This window comes from Triturus cristatus, chromosome 10 (assembly GCF_964204655.1).
Source record: "Triturus cristatus chromosome 10, aTriCri1.1, whole genome shotgun sequence".
Classification (NCBI taxonomy): Eukaryota; Metazoa; Chordata; class Amphibia; order Caudata; family Salamandridae; genus Triturus; species Triturus cristatus.
This window is the reverse complement of record NC_140593.1, coordinates 475328619-475344949: the sequence shown is the minus strand read 5'-3', so window position 1 is coordinate 475344949 and position 16331 is coordinate 475328619.

The following is a 16331-nucleotide window of genomic DNA, read 5'->3' as shown; positions in this document are numbered from 1 at the left end:
GGGTAGAATGGCGGAGGGGTTTAGTTTAAAAGCCTTGGGAGAAATGTTGGAGGGAATTCAGAGAGATCTAGGGGTCCTGAAGGATGAGAATAAGACCTTAAGACAAGACGTAATAGTGTCTAGACAAGAAACTATTCAATTAGCTCAGAGAGTCAGTGAAATTTCTGATGGAGCGTCATCTGCTCAAAAACTTTCAAGTAGTTCGCTCCCACATCAAGATCCTCACACGGTAGCTCAGGTGGTTCATTCAGTTTCTCCTATTATCCCGTTAGCTCCCCCAGAAAGATACAGTGGAGATCCCCAAAAGGCCCAACTTTTTCTCACTCAATGTTCTTTACACTTCATGTGTCGAGCAAATCTCTTCCCTGATGCTCAGTCACGGGTAGCATTTATCTTATCCTACCTGGGAGGGGATGCAGCAAATTGGGCCATGCCCTTAGTTGCCCGAGACGACCCTTTTTTGTATAATTTGGACAATTTTAAAGCAGAATTCCTTAGGATTTTTGATAGACATAGAGTGTCCCAGGCTACGGATAATGAGTTATTAGAATTGCGCCAAGGGAACCGAGATTTAATCACATATCTGACACAATTCAATAAGCTACTCGTAGAAACTAATTGGCCGGAGGAGAAAAGAGCAGCCTTATTTTACGGGGGGTTGAGAGATGATATAAAAGACACCTTGGCACAGATTCCAAAGCGACCCACCAACTATTCTGAATTAGTGGATTTGGTTCTAGAGATCGACTTCAGAAGTTCTGAGAGAAGAGGAGAAAAGAAGACTAAGGATTTTCGTTGGAGTGTCCCACGATTCGAGCGAACAAGATCTGAAGTTGGCAAGTCTACAGGTGGTGGTGCCGAAAGTGAACCAATGCAGATTGGGTCAATTCGTGGACCCCTCAGTAAAGAAGAGAAGGAACAAAGGAGAGTAAAGAAACTGTGTATGTACTGTGGAGGAGCGGGGCATTTTGTGAGAGAGTGCCCAAAAAAGCCTAAGTTGTCCAATTCGGGAAACTCGTAAAACCATCTGTAGGCGGAGTCACTCAGATGGTGAAAGATGAAGATCCGACTCCAAAGATTCATCATATCAGGAACACTTTGCAGACTCAGACCCCGCATTTGATTTTATCAATGGTTCTTAAGTTTCGAGAACAGGAGATTTCTGGTGTGGCAATTATGATTGATTCTGGAGCCACTGGCAACTTCTGCGATATCAAGTACGCTAAAGAGATGGGGATTCAAGCATTACGTAAGGAATGTAAAGAATCCGTTCGAGCAGTCGATGGAACTAATCTCTCTTCTGGCCCAATTACCCATCATACCGAAGAATTGGAATTAATTCAATCAAATGGTCATCGAGAAACCATTCAATTCAACTTGATTGATGCTCCGCAATTTCAGATCATTTTGGGGCTTCCGTGGCTCACCTTGCATAATCCTACAATCAATTGGGAGGATCGCACAGTTGAGATGGACTCGTCATTCTGCGCAGAACACTGTTTCGCTGGTCCTCCTTCCGCCTTGGAGCCTTCTTTATCCACTTTGTTATCGTTTAGTGGCGGAGCTATCGGAGTGGTCAACACCTCGAAGATTCCAATAGAATACCAAGAATTCCAAGAAATTTTCAGTGCGCAAGAGGCAGAGAGGCTCCCACCACACCGTCCCTATGACTGTACCATTGATCTTGAACCAGGGGCCATGCTACCTTGTAGTCGGATTTATGCCTTGACAGAAGCCGAGAACGGCTATCTCAGAGAGTACCTTGACCGCTATCTGGCTAATGGATTTATTAGGCCATCCCAGTCCCCAGTGTCATCCCCACTTTTTTTCATTCCTAAGAAGGAGGGATCTTTGAGGGCATGTATTGACTATCGAGCAATCAATCGAGTCACGGTTAAGAACCGTTATCCTCTGCCCTTAATTTCGGACCTTTTAGATCAGCTGAAAGATGCAAAGATCTTCACTAAATTGGACCTTCGTGGAGCTTACCATCTTATTCGCATGAAGGAAGGTCACGAATGGAAGACGGCTTTCAGAACCAAGTATGGGCTCTTTGAGTACCAGGTGATGCCATTTGGCTTATGTAATGCTCCGGCGGCCTTTCAGCACTTTATTAATGAGATCATGAATGATTTGGTGGATTGAATTGCTGTAGTTTATTTGGATGACATCTTAATTTATTCTAAGGATCCTCAGGAACATCCTCAGCATGTCAAAACAGTTCTTGAAAGACTACATAAGCACAAACTATTTGTAAAACTGGAAAAGTGTGCCTTCAGTGTTCAGTCAGTGGAATTCCTGGGATTCGAGCTGTCTCCCGGAGGCATTACAATGGAGAAGAAAAAGGTGCAAGCAGTTGCTGATTGGCCTTCACGCAAGGATATCAAGGAAATTCAACGATTTTTGGGATTCGCTAATTTCTATCGACGATTCATCCGGGGATTTTCTCAGAAAATCATTCCAATTACCAGACTACTTAAGAAAGGAGTCAAGTTCCAGTGGTCGGAAGAGGCTGAACAAGCTTTTAGTTTCCTAAAAAAAAGTTTTACTACGGCGCCCATTTTACTCCATGCGGATCCCACAGAACCCTTCTTTGTGGAAGCCGACGCTTCAGATCAAGCTGTGGGGGGGGGGGTCTGTCCCAACGCCACAAATCAACTGGGCAGCTACATCCAGTGGCATTTCACTCTCGAAAATTAAATCCTGCTGAGATAAACTACACCATTGCCGAAAAAGAACTGTTAGCAGTAAAGGATGCGTTTGGGGAATGGAGGCATCATTTACTTGGGGCTAGACACACAATAACCGTGTATTCTGATCATAAGAATATCCAATTCCTCAAATCTGCAAGAACTTTAACTCCGCGTCAGCTGCGTTTGTCCTTGTACTTCGCAGACTTTGACTTTGTGATTACTTATCGGCCCGGAAACAAGAATGGTAAGGCGGATGCCTTGTCCAGGATTCACACAGAAAGTACTGAACATTCCGTTACTCCGCAGCCTATCATTCCAGCATCAAAATTTGTGTGCACCTTATCTCTGGCAGAGTTCAAAGAAGAAGTCGGAAAACAGATGTCAGCAGCAGAAATGGCTGAATGGGTTAGTCAAGAAGATGGCAGAATCATCAAAGATTCTTTACCGTATCGGAATGGAGCGCTGTATTTACCAACTACTAAAATTCAAGAACTAGTGTTGAAAGACTGCCATGACCATCCTCTAGCTGGCCATAAGGGAACTTTGAAAACTATTGACCTTATTCAGAGATATTTTTGGTGGCCCAACATGAATTCTCAGATTAAAGAGTATGTGGCAGCCTGTGAACTCTGTGCCAGGGGGAAATCGAATAGGCAGGCTCCTCAAGGGTATTTGCAACCACTGCCCACACCCAATCAACCTTGGCATACTGTTACTATGGATTTGATTACCGACCTTCCATTGAGTAAGGGGTATAGCACAATATTGGTTGTAGTCGACACCTTTACCAAGATGAGTCATTTCATACCAGTAAAAGGGGTTCCTTCAGCTGCAGAGTTAGCCAGACTCATTAAGGAAAACATAGTGAGGATTCATGGTGTCCCAAAGATTGTGATTTCCGACAGAGGTCCTCAATTTGTGTCCCACTTTTGGAAGGCATTTTTGAAAGGATTGGGAGTGGAGGTCAGATATTCTATCAGTTATCACCCTGAGACAGATGGCCAGACAGAGAGAGTGAATCAAGAATTGGAACAGTATTTACGTCTGTTCCTTCTGGATCGGGGTGGTCAGTGGTCAGAAATGTTATGGATGGCAGAGTTTGCACATAACAATGCAAAAAATGTTTCCACAGGATATTCTCCCTTCTTTCTTAACTATGGGCAGCATCCAAATCCTTTCTGTAGTAAAGGAGATTTTGGGGTTCCAGCAGTCAGCAATTTATTGTCAGACTTAAATTCAGCTCGTAAATCAGCAGAGTCCAATTTATTGAAGGCTAAGGAGGGCTACAAGAGACAGGCAGATAAGCACAGGCGAAAGGCACCCCAGTATCAAGTAGGAGATTCAGTATGGTTGTCTTCACGACATCTTAGACTGAAAGGAAATCGAAAATTTCAGCCTCGTTTCATAGGTCCATTTCAAATTGAACAAGTACTTGGTCCAGTCACTGTCAAATTAAAATTACCTAATCAGTTAAGGATCCACCCCGTGTTCCATATGTCCCTTTTGAAGAAAACAACTTCTAATCTCCGATTAGAGAAACCTCCACCCCCTCTGATGTTGGGCGAACATGTAGAGTATGAAGTAAAAGGGGTTCTGGATTCAAAGAGGAGTAGGGGGAAGTTGTGGTACTTGATAGACTGGAAAGGTTATGGACCAGAAGAAAGATCTTAGGAACTGTCTGAGAATGTGCATGCTCCCAAATTGATAAGACGATTTCACATGCAGCATCCTCTGAAACCGAGACCGAAGGATCGGTCCTTGAGAGGGGGTACTGTCAGGAACTGTGTGAACGCCATGACTCTAACTAATCACCCTCAGAAGAGACATCGAGTCTTCGTGAAGCCTTCTCTTTGCAATTGTTGGTCTACTGTTCTTTTTAGGTCGACCGTTACAAGATGGCCGCCTAGTTTACCCCAGTATTGAGGGAGTTTAAAGTCTCGCGGGAAGTGAGACTTCGCGCGCATTGGAAGAGCGTTCCACCGCGCACTTCAATTCGCCTAAGTCTGAGAGAGGTTGTGTCTGAGGAAAGCTCTCAGTTATTCTGGTCAGAGCGTCTGTTTTGAACCTTCGCGTGTACTCACGCGGAAGGTACCCTAGTTCCCCTGACCTACACTCCGAGTAGTGGGAGGTCATGAATGAACACATCGAAGAATTAGTGAGTTCCCAGTCAGAGAACCCCGTCAGCCTCCCTAGCTGCTGAGAAGCGTTGTAGCTGCTTTCAGTGAAGTGGCATCTGCAGAAAAGGAAACGCTGAATCTGGAATTACAGAATTTCGTTTAAACTACGGAGAACAAGGTAACCTAGTGTCTCCTTTACTCCGCTAGGCTTACCGTCGAGAGAAGGACACTGAAGTATTTCTACAGTCGTAGGAAGAAGCAAGTAAGCACAAGACTGTTGGTGGCAGCGCATTCCTTGTTCTAGCTTCAATTTAGGATTGCGTGACTGAAAAGCGCCTACGCCTGCTTTCACTGAACTCCTTGCCTCCCTTGCGCTTTCCCTATTCTTTCCTTACCATTTTCCTTGCCCTGTCCCTTTTTGCGCGATTGCTAACAGTGAAGCAGAGCACTTGTGGAACAGTGATAATTGTTCAATAGAGAAACTTTCTGAACTAAGCTTTCATCTTTGGACTACACCAAGTACTAACAGAAAAGAGGTAAACGTTAGAAAGACCAGAGAATAGGTAAGAGTGGAAAGAGAAAGAATTACACAGCTAGCAGAGAGAGAGCTAGAATAGGATCACTTTACCTGTAATTTATCCTTCTGTGCATTAGGTCATCCACTCAGGCTAATCCGAAGAGGACCTCTGGTCATAAGAAGAGAAGCAAAACTCCTGCAGACACCTGGTAGGCAGAAAAGGGGGTGAAAGCAAGAACCGCTAGAGTTTTAGGGGGGGGTAAGTCGAGGCATAGATTTGAAATGCTGTTCCCTTCTGTGCATTAGGTATCCTCTGGAAATCTTCACCTGACTGAGGAGGGAGTCCAGGCCAGCTCGAGTGTCTCTTCTCTGTCTCATTCCCCTTTCCCCCCATCTGGAGCAGCTGCTCACACGCAGTGTGTTCCGGAGAAGGGGCAAGGGGGGATAGTGTTGTTCTGCCTCTGTGAAGAGAATTGGTGCCGCAGTCTTGACACATGCACCCACTGAATCACCCACTCACACATCTAGTCACAGAGTCACACACACCCTACCCACACAAACACTCAGACACCCATACAGATACTCAGACAACCAATCAATAACCCATATAAACACTCATATAGCTATTCACAAAACCATGCAGCCACTTATACACCAACATACAGACACATAAAGACATTCACACAGTTTAGTCACTAGTCTGCAGTAAGATACATTTAATGACTCACTTATAGAGTCAGTTACGCACCTAGAAAATCATCCATTCACACACTTGTACAGCCACTCATTCTTCCACAGGCCTTTCACTATAAATATATAAAACATATTTAAAATTTACAGAAACACACAGTCGCTGGATGATGTCATCAGTGATGTCATCAGTGATGTCATTTGAGATGTCATCAGTGATGTCATCAGTGATGTCACTGACCATGTCATGCGTGATGTAATATGTGACGTCATCAGCAGTGCATTGCGGGTGCGCGAGTTATAGTTAACTGAACTAACTATAACAGGGGAATTTCTAGGGTTTTGTACGAGGGAAATGTCCAGCTAACTATAACGCCCCTGAAACCTATGGTTTTTTCAGTGAATTTCTAAGGTTTTTTAAATGCCAATTCCTAACTATAATGCCCCTGAAACCTATGGCTTTTTTCAGTGAATATATATATATATATATTACCTACTGGCGGTCGCCAATAGGTAGTTATAGGACCTATTTTCCATAGGAAATCCGCAACATTCTATTCCCAATAAGTCTGGCGCCAGTTGACAAATCTTTGCGAAATTTTCCAAACTTTTGGCCAGCTCCAGTCCGCTCCTATCCTGAAAGTTTTGTGGTGATTCGTCAAGCGGGGGCCGTGAAAAAAGGGGGGTCCCAAAACGTGTTTTCCCCATGCAATTTCCCATAGGACCTGTTGACGCAGCTACTGCCCGAACTGCTGAATGGAATTACACCAAATTTGGCAAAGAGGTAGTCCTCAGTTCAGACTCGTGCCTTTTGCATAAATGGTGTAAATCTGTTCAGTAGTTCCTGAGAAAATTAGACTAAAAAAGATAGATATATCTATGGCCTCGGAGGATCCGCGCACCCTAAGCGCACCATAAGCGTACCCTTCCCGAACCGAGCGCGCACCCTCTCGATCACGCGCTGAATGCTAATTGGCTGTCAAGTGTCTGTCTACATTCGAAACCAGGAACTGTTGGCAGCCATTTTGTGCCTCGGTAGAAGCGAGGCTGAAGAAGTAAGGGGAATACGTGTTTAAAACATATAAAGGGGGCAGGGTAGAAATACTCTGACCCTCCAGTGTTGCTGACCCCCTGGGGCCCCCTTTTTGTTTTTTTTTAAACTGCAAAATGCGCGCAGGGTGAGCGGTTCCTAACGCGTTGGGTGCACGGATCCCAAAAAAATGGAGAAAAAAAATAAAAAATAAAGTTTTGAAACTAGAGTTAAAAAATATTTTTTAAAAATATAAAAATATATTTTAAAACATTAACAAGTTTTTTACAAAAAACCCAATAAAAACAAATATTATTTTTTAATTTTTAAAAGAATTAATTGAAAAAATAAGTTAAAAAAGGGTGATAAAAAGTATTTTTTTAAAACATAATTAAAGGAATTGACACACTGAAATTGAAAAATTTAGAAATTCAATGAAAATCATTAAACATCATAGCTTTAGAGATAAATTATAGATAGGAATTAGCATTTAAAAAACCTTTGAAATTCACTGAAAAAACCATAGGTTTCATGCACGTTATAGTTAGGAATTGGCATTTAAAAAACCTTAGAAATTCACTGAAAAAACCATAGGTTTCAGGGGTGTTATAGTTAGCTGGACATTTCCCTCATACAAAACCCTAGAAATTCCCTGTTATTGTTAGTTCAGCTAACTATAACTCGCGCGCCTCCGCAATGCACTGCTGATGACGTCACATATTACATCACTCATGACATGGTCAGTGACATCACTGATGAGATCTCAAATGACATCACTGATTACATCTCTGATGACGTCATCCATGTAATAAATTAGTGCATCTTCTCACCCCCTAATATAACCTTTGATACACCGACTCAAAATTTCAGACGGCCATTCTCAAAACCATAGATACTCCAATACCAATAACTACATACCCACTCATTGACTCTTAGATCTACACACACCTCCACTCACTCACCTGTAGAGTCACTCATACTTACAGTCACTCAGTACAAGACTATCATATGCATTTATACACCTATATAGACACTCAGACACCATCAATCATCCATAGACATACTCACACACCTAGTCAATCATGCAAATAATTAATCACACTCCAATTTACTCACCTATGCAGTTATACACACAAAAGTTCACTTACTCATAAAAATACTACCACATTCTTACGCTCTTATACATTTACTGATACAAGCACACACTCATCCATACAGCCACTCTCACAATCACACACTCTCACATATACCCAGTTATATACTCTTACACACATATACCCTGCCTTTCACATATGTAGTTATTCACACATGTACCACTGAGATATACATTCAATCACTAACACACCCATACATACACTCACCCAACCATACAGTCCATCACAGATGCACTCTTAAAACCATGCACTCATAGAATCACCCACTCACACATCTATGCACAGAGTCACACACACCCTACCCATACAAACACTCAGGCACCCATACAGATACTCAGACAACCAATCAATAACCCATATAGACACTCATATAGCTATTCACAAAACCATGCAGCCACTTATACACCAACAGACAGACAGATACAGACATTCACACAGTTTAGTTACTAGTCTGCAGTAAGATACATTTAACGACTCACTTATAGAGTCAGTCACACACCTAGAAAATCATCCATTCACACACTTATACACCCACTCAATCTTCCATAGGTCTTTCCCTATATATATTAAACATATTCAAACTTTAAGAAACACACATTCACTGGATGATGTCATCAATGATGTCATCAGTGATGTCATTTGAGATGTCATCAGTGATGTCATCAGTGATGTCACTGACCTCATCTCTGTTAGTAAAACATTCTGAAATGCAAAAAGAAACATGTACTTGCAACACCAGCAACATTCTGTTAGTTATCTCCCTAGTGCTTAACTGAAGCTTCACCACAGAGTTCTAATGAACAACTAGAGCTGAAAGCACTTGGAGCCAATTGAGGAGTTCTTTGGCCCCCACAGACCCTCTTGACACTGGAAAGTAATATTTTATTTCGATACATCTGTGGCCAACCCCCAGCCACCCACAGCCTTCAGGCAGGTTATTCCTACCTACCCCCTTATGGTTTTTATAAAAAGAAAATTAGGGGCACATTACGATGCCGGTTTGACCACCACTGACAAGCAATCGGTGGTGGTCCCGCTGACAAACATCACTTTGGGCCGACCGCCACATTACGATGCAGGTGGTCGGGTCTTTAAATCTCAGGGGATGGACTGCTGTCTCTGACAGGATCTACTCATTACATGCAGCCAACTTGAGAGGGGGGCACCGAGCCCCCCTCACCGGGCTCATTTTGACCCCGGGGACCCATTCTCCTATGGCCCGCCACAATTCTTAAGGGCAGGGGGGCACGGGGTCCCTGTCCCCTGGCTGTATTTGTTCCCAGGGACCCAATCCCCTGAGATCCACTGCTTAATTTAAGGGGGGGGAGGGCATGCTGCCACCACCCCCAGGCCTGTTTCATCCCATCTCCTAGGGCACAGCCACATTATAAAAGAGAAGAGGGCATGTAGCTCCCTCCTGTGCTGATTTCAGCCCTGGAGATCCAATCGCCACAGCCTGACACATTTCTTTGGGGCCGAATTTGGCCCCAGTACTCTATCCTTCGAGGCCCGCTAATAAGCAAAGGAGGGGACCACAAGAAACCCCTCCCTGGGCTGGTTTTTGTTCTGGGGATCCCATTCCCTGGGGCCTGGCTAATATAGGGTGGGTGCCCTGAAGCCCACCCAGGGCACCCACAGCATCTTTCTTCAGGGCCGCAGGAGAGTCCCAATACTCCCAAGGCCGCAGCTGGCTCCGCACATCCAGCAGAAGCCAGCATTGCTCCCGCCCATGGGGAGCATCTAAAAACACTGCTTCCGGTGGGCGGCAACAATATTTTCAGCTATTTCCCTGCCCGCTTTAGCGTGGGCAATGAAACAGATGAAAAGTCATCTCCCAGCAGGCAGGAGCAATTTTCATGCTTTTGCACCCAGTGAGTGGGCTTAGGGCCTGATTCTTACTTCGGCGGTCCTATAGTGGATATAGTTCTGTAGGACCACCAAAGCTGCGGTGCTGCTGCCCACCAGATTTGGACTAAAATCCTGGTCTGGCAGGCAGTCCTGCGGCAGTTTGAGAGTGGTGGTCTGTTAGGCTCATAGAAGAGCCTAACCTTGCAGACTACTGCTGCCAGAGCACCAACTGCACCTTGCTGCATGGTGCGCCACACATGCCACACCATGCAGGAGGGGAGGGTGCAAATCCAGGGGGGGCAGAACATGTGTCCCCTCCGCATGCACCCCCAGGCCCAGAGGCAGCATGGGGCCTGTTGCCTCTCCACCACGCTTTTCATGGCAGGCTCACTGCCATGAAAACAGCAGAGGAAAGGCATCTCAAAGTACTTTCTTTTAATTCCTGCTGATCTGCAGATTCATTTTGGGTTCACAGAAAAATGTTTATAAGCTTGTTTTTGGCCCCAGCGGGGGCCTTGTGAGACCCGACAACCAGGCCTACTGGGTCAGGGTAATTCTACACTGCTCTGTTGTCTTTTTTTTTTAAATGTCTTTTCTTTGGACTTGGCCAAGTTCAAGTCCCAAGATAGCTGTCAATACTTCCATGTTGAAGTGCTTGCGGCTAATCAGAGATCAATTTGAGATCTGTCAAATCACCTGAGGATTCGCATCACTAGATGTACATAAATATTTTTTCTTTAATAACTCCAAAACTATGAAAACACATTTACACCAAATTACAAAAAGGGTTCTTTCCGGACCAACATCTAGCTTTCTGCCAAATTTGGTGTAATTCCGTCCAGCAGTCTGTGTTGTAGGCGGGTCTAAAATCCCTGTGGGAAATTGCAGGGGTAAAAAGCGTTTTGGGCCGCCGCATTTTCTTGATCCCTGCTTGACGAATCACGTCAACACTTTCCAAAGAGCAGCGTAAAGTGATTGGTGTACTAGTTTTGGAATATTTTGCAAAGGTTCATCAAACTGCGCCACTGTTATTAGCAAAACAAAAACGGTTTCCTATGGTAGCTAGATCCTAACAATAACTACCTACCGGCAACCGCCACTTGGTAATATATATACTTTGTATTTGAACAACAGACACTTCCCACTCAAGATTCAAGCTTTTATTAAAGATTTAGATCTACAAAGAGATCAACACTTCCCACTCCATAATTTAGTGTTCCCGTCCATCTCTGGGCCCTACAAAAATTCAAGCTTGTTTCGAAGACGTTGTTCACCATATGGGGGTGAATCCGTGCATGACAATCTTCTACGCAGAAAGTCTAATTGTGGTGCCGCAGTGGGCTGGGCATGTTTGGAATACATATTCCTTTGTTTTGGTGTTTCCCTACACTAAGGCTGAGATCACAGGCTTTGAGAATAAAAGGCTCGACGAGTGGGTGTGTCGGACATTCCATTGGCATGACTCGCTGTGGGAAAGGATGCACGCATGATCACAGCCAGCGAAGCGCGCAGACAAAGCGGCCTTTGTTTTACCAGAACCAGTGAGACAGCACAGTAATGTGGGTGTGTTGTTGAAAACAAATGACAAACAGAACTTAAGCATTTGACGGGACAACTGTGCTTCGTGTAGTTAAAATAGAGCTGTACATGGAGTTAAAACAGAGTTGTACATTTTATCGTAAAGCGTGTTCGAGGATGCTGCTCGGTGGCGCAGGCGACATTCGTGGTTTTAAAGCTTTACTCCTCTTGGAGACAACGTGTGCTGTAAAAGTGCCTCTGTGAGCTCTGTGAAAACTCACTCGAGGACACAGCGTCCTGCGTTTGCATTACAAAGTACTTACTTATATAACCGCACTCTGTTTTTGGCTTTTGCAGTTCGGCAAAACGAGATCCCCAGGATTGTGAGTTTAAAATGGCAAGTGAAGTGAAAACTGATAAATGACTTTATCGCGACAATCTAACACAAAGGTTCACGCACTTTACAGGCCCTGACAGAGGCTTTCAGGGAAAGGCACATTATCACCGAATACATTTTCCATTTATTGGCAGGCGATTCTATTTTTAAGCGATTCACTCTTTTCAAGTAAACCTGTTTCATGTGAAAGCTATTAATGATTAAAACGCAAATATAACTCTCTGCTTTTCTATTTGACTTGTTCATCGTTTTTTCATTGTTGAACTTTGCAGTATGGGCACGAAGTAAAACAATTTTTATGTTATCCTTACAGTATTTGGAACTACAATGGCCCTTGTAAATGATGGAGTGTGGTGACTTAACAAAGGTGCCCTGAACCCTAATTCGAGCTTGGAAAATGGGTGCCTTATTCTGCTGTTTGAGGTAGAAACATCCATTGCTGAGTTGTAGAGGGCCACTCATAGCTTTAGGTACGGGTGCCCTTGCTGCACCAACACTTTTCCTTTGTTCTATGGCAGGCCAGCTAACATTCTTTACATTAATTTATACCATTAGGACCAGAGAAAAACACTGCTTTTATGGAACATACGTAAAAATAAAAAAAACTTTTAAGCTTTCTCCATGTGCATGTAGGTTTGGGAGAAACATCCACAATGTTTTCATTAAAAAGCTCTTTAAACCTCTATCCTCTAAACTGCTAAACAAGAAAGCTTCTAATTTAAAGTGATTAAATGCCTAATTTAGAGTTTAGTGGGAATGGGCATTTCCCAAATGTATGTAGAAACTGCTGAATTTTGAGATGACTACCCCAGTGAAATGATCTCTGCCATACTTCCCAATTCTGGAGAAAATCACACCGGTGTATTTTCCTGTGATTTAGCACTTCCTCCAGAAATGTGAGGATCCCAGGTCTATGTATGAATGAATACAAGAAATATGTATATTTTAATACAAGCACCAGCCGCAGGGTTTCTTTTGTGTCCAGTAGATTTCAGGCAATAATACAAATGTCAAGATAACTCTGGTGAATCATTTTCTGCTGGACTGGCAGTTTGACTCATCATAACATAGCGGAGAAAGAACGTGTAACATGAGGCTCGCAGAACTGTATTTTATGTGGCTTGCTCGTTGTGTTATTGCTTTTGTCACAGAGATCTTTTTGTTACTTGCAGTTCATAAGTTGCAATACTAATGTAGCACAGTGACATGTGAACTGTCATCGAAGAGCTGCATGCAAACTGCATTTTATAATGTAGGACGTGATGTTTTCTTCCCCAGTCTTTCATTATATATTCCTAATGTTGCTGAGAAGGGTTTGTTTGGGTATAAATGCATTCTTATAAGTAAAGCCAACCCCAGCCACTGTGGTGCGTTTTAAATCCTAAACTGGTGCTTCTCCAGACCAAACACTCTTAAAATATACTGCCTACTATTATGGATGACATGTGACTCCAATACCTTGTAATCCTCACCGTCTTAACTGATTTACATATATATGATTCATTGTTCCTGTATAATGAGTTTGATGTAAAGTGCTCTGGCACCCTAAACTGGTATGAGTAGCTCTATAAAACATTTTAAATGACATTTTAGAGAAAGACTATGGAGAGATGAGGTGCACTGTAGGAGGGTGGTAGTGAGGGAATTTGTGGAGAAGGAGGTCATGGGAATGCGCCAATAAAAGACTGATGCACCGGACGCCACCAGCGCTAAGGCCGGCACTGCTTTGAGTACGTAATCTAGTTTTATAGATTCGTTACACTATAATGTTAGGATAATATACATACAGACATGAAGAAGTGAACATATCTAACCAAACGAATAAAGAGACAGGAAAATGTGCTTGGGATAATCCACTGACTGATCAAAACCTAATATAAGAGGTGAGCTTATTGTTCATTGACACCCTGCTACCCAGTGTATATTCATTCCCTCTCTGTAGGAGAGTCACTTCCAGTGAGACACGACAATCTTTGGAAGCTTTACACTACCACTTTATTATATTGGAAGCTTCCGCATAAATGCCAACTATAGACCGTTTCCGCTATCTTGCTAATCAAAAGAATTGAATACACTGTTTTTTTCTTAGGGCTGCCCCTCATTTTCTGGAAATGTTTGTGTATCCTATGTCTGGTGGCAACTTTTCATGCACTCTCAGCATGTCAGAGCCAGGTTCTTAAGTGGGGAGAAAGAGCATGGCCAAGGTGAAGGAACATTCAGTTATGTCAATTACAATAAGCAGCTACAGAGTTCAATTGAAATACTAGGCAAATAGGTGGATGAACGATGATGCGAGATACATTTAAATATTTATTTCGTTTTGTACTTACATGAACTTTTTATAGGGAATTTGTATTTCACGTTTATAGACACCCAAAGAGTGTTCCTTAGGCATATATAACCAACAAGCCTTTTCTACAATGATAAAAAACCTGGATTATAAAAAGTTAAAGGAAACTGATTGTGCACTCTGACCATAACTTGAGGGAACTTGAGGAGAATTTGTTTTGGGGATATGGATGTCACCTCGAAAGGTTAAGTCAATATTTAAGACTAGTTTTAAAATGGACTTTCGAGGCATACTTGGAGTTGATCACAGTTAAATAGGCAGAAGGTACGCTGGTGATGCTGCAAAGAGGACTGACCCACATACAAGGGCAATAAAAACGGATTGTCCAGTCTAGGTTGATTTCTAGAATTTAGCACAAATATGCATGCTAAAGGTCATCTTCGAAATGCGATAAAACACGAACCACAGTATAATATTACGCTATTATAGCTTTATGTTAAAAAAAGCTTGTTTAGAATGACATACAGCAAAGTATTTCAATGAATGGGTTACTCAAGTGAATAGTGAGGCATGAGTTCTTTGACTAGCCGCCTTCACCATTCGGCTGGTACATCACCATCCCAACCATGCATGTAGTAAAATAGGGTGCCACGCTTCTAAAATGGGTTCAACACCTACATTAGGCTTACTTTAAAAAGAGAAAGCATGGTATGTTTGAATCTCATAACTAAAAGGAGTTTCCTGGAATATTTTTGAAGATATTGTGCTGTTGAATGAGTAACTGCTGCCAGACGAGACAAGAAGAAAGTGTAATGCACAATAACACAGTCCAGTGTTTTTACTATGAACATGCAGGTGATAGACAATGTAGAAATACAGAAGAGCGTTTTTTTGGTTTTAAGTGGTTTCCTCACCATTAAAAGATATCCAGACACATTTTTTCTAAAATATGTGGACAGTGGCTCTTTTGAAAGTGAGTAGAAAGAATCTATGTCAACACTTGATAAATCAAGGTCCAGTCAGTGCTTTTTTATATAAAAGAAAACTATTTTACTACACACATTACTAACTACTATACAGAAATGTACAATTATATATACAGAATGGTATGTGGAGCTGCCTAGGGTGATTTCCTATAGAGGGCCTCATTCCAGCAGGGAGCACACATTAAAGAAAAGTGTGAGGCATACCTGGGTTACTACAGGGATGAAATGGATGGAACCGATGCTAGGTCCCAACCTCCCTCACCTACCTCCTTTGCCCAACTAGGTCAAAGCAAAAGAGGGAAGGTGGGGAAGGAGGGAAACGGAACAAGGGAAGGATGAAGGATTAGATGTCCACGGAATCTTCTCTAGGGTGGTCTTCAAGTAGCCTGAAGGAGAGAACACAAGGAAAACCACTGATTAAGAGTACAAGGAACTGGCTGTGTAATTAACCCCCTCCTTATTATTTTCTAATGGAATACCTGTGTATAACTATACTCAGTACGCATGTAGGAGGGGGAGCAACTCCCCTGGGATGTAGAACACTCCTTTGTCTAAAGGAAAGAACAATGATCAGTATGGGGAAGGACTGCGGAAGTTTGACATGAAGCAAGAAATGAACAGTAATGTGCAAACCTATGTTAGAAGTACCATAGAAGTAGTATAGACCCTTATAAAATAAAGAAATGTCCATTACTCCTGAATTAGGGAAGAACCCCAAAACCTGTTTCCCAGGACAGGAGAGAGCACGGAAAAAATGGGGCAAAAAATGCAAGTGGGATATTTTGACATCGCTAATGCAGTTTCTCTTTTTCTTTGCAGCAAGAAACGTTTCATCAAAAAAAACAAGAAGACCACTAAACACAGCCGTCTGGTCAGAGGGCCATCAGATAAGTGCACTAAATTCTAATTTCAGAATAAACTCTAAAATCCCAGACAACAAGAACACTAGGATTCTTTACAACCCTTTGCTATTTTCTTGTCGTTCAAAAACAATTGCCAGAAACAAGCTGCCAGAAATGAAGGGTTAAGAGACAGAAATCCCTTGTTACAATGTTTGCCGGTCAGAAAAACAGGAGCAGCATGACCAAGTG